The sequence below is a fragment of the Pygoscelis adeliae genome, unplaced genomic scaffold, assembly GCF_000699105.1.
Source record: "Pygoscelis adeliae isolate BGI_AS28 unplaced genomic scaffold, ASM69910v1 Scaffold207, whole genome shotgun sequence".
Lineage (NCBI taxonomy): Eukaryota > Metazoa > Chordata > Aves > Sphenisciformes > Spheniscidae > Pygoscelis > Pygoscelis adeliae.
The window spans coordinates 3,059,458-3,060,724 of record NW_008825160.1 but is presented as its reverse complement, the minus strand read 5'-3'; positions in this window follow the sequence as shown (position 1 = coordinate 3,060,724).

Below are 1,267 nucleotides of genomic sequence, written 5' to 3'. Positions count from 1 at the left end.
AAGCCAAAGAAAGTCCAGACTCCATGGGTCTGCAGGTGCAAGTCCTTCAAAGCACCTTGATTGCCCCACAGGGCCACCCCTCCCAGGGCAGAAACACCTGAACCCTTTGCCAGCAGGTGCCTGCACGAGGAGGAGGGAGCCCCTTAGCAGAGAGCCCAGCTCTACCTGCTATAAAAGGCCCCAGAGGGAGGCAGGCAGGGTGTGCTCTTGGTGGGGTGGTTGTGAGCCTGGGTGGTTCAGAGCCATGGTGAGTAGCTGTGGGGCTTGGGTTTGCTCTCTGACAGCCGTGGCTGGTCCTTCCTGGCTCTGCAGGAGGGTGAAGCTGGAGGTAGCTTTTCTTTCCAGCTGGGGGAAGGTGTCTTGCCCTTGGCTGTTGGTTTCCTTGGGGGTGAAAGTGGTTGTGGGCTATGGAGGAGCATGTGAGCCCTGGAGAAGGGGCTCCTGGGGGTGCAGAGATGGTGCCTGGGAGCTGGTCTCCAGAGCTCGGTTGGCCTTGCAAGCCTGGTGTCCACCTCTTCCTGGCCTGGGGAGGACTACCCTGCTGAAATGCCTTCAGACCTGCCTCTCCCCCTGCACGAAGACACTTGGAAGGTCCTGCTGGTGGCATGTGGTACAAGAGTCAGCTAGGTGCCCATCTGGTGCTGCTGTGGGGCTGAGGCAGACCTGGAGCAGGGGATGAAGGTCTCTCCTTGTGAAGAGTGGCTCAGCATCCCTGTTCTGATCCTGGCGTGGGGGGTGGTTAAGGCTGTCCTGGGACTGTTTGGGTAGGAAGAGAAATGCAGTGGTGGCTGAGGGCTGATGCATTAGATACCAGCCCTCAGGGCAGGCCCCTCTGCTCTAGTGTAGGATGTTGCTGCCGAAGAATTGGTCCTTACCCCTCCTAGCTTGGGTCCTCCCTAGCTGTCTCCAGCCAGCTGATCCTGTGTGGCTTTATGGAGTCTAAATGGGGATGAGACTGCTCTGACAGCCAGTACTTGAAGCCCAACAGCACAGGCTTCTCCCACCAGAGGCAGGCAGAGGTCCTCTGCTGCTGCCCCCCTGGGTGGGGAGAGGTCTGCCTCTACCTCCCTGGGAGGGGCATGGGGGGCAGTGTTTGCACTGCTGTCTGAGGCTGGCTGGGCTGAATCATTCCCTCCTCCCCAGCTGAGAGCACCAGGTGAAGTACCTGGGAAGGCTGTCTGTGCCCTGTCTCCTGCCCCCCAGGCAGGATCAGCAGAGCAGGGAGAAGAGACCATGAGCACTTGGACTTGACAGCCATCATGCTGTA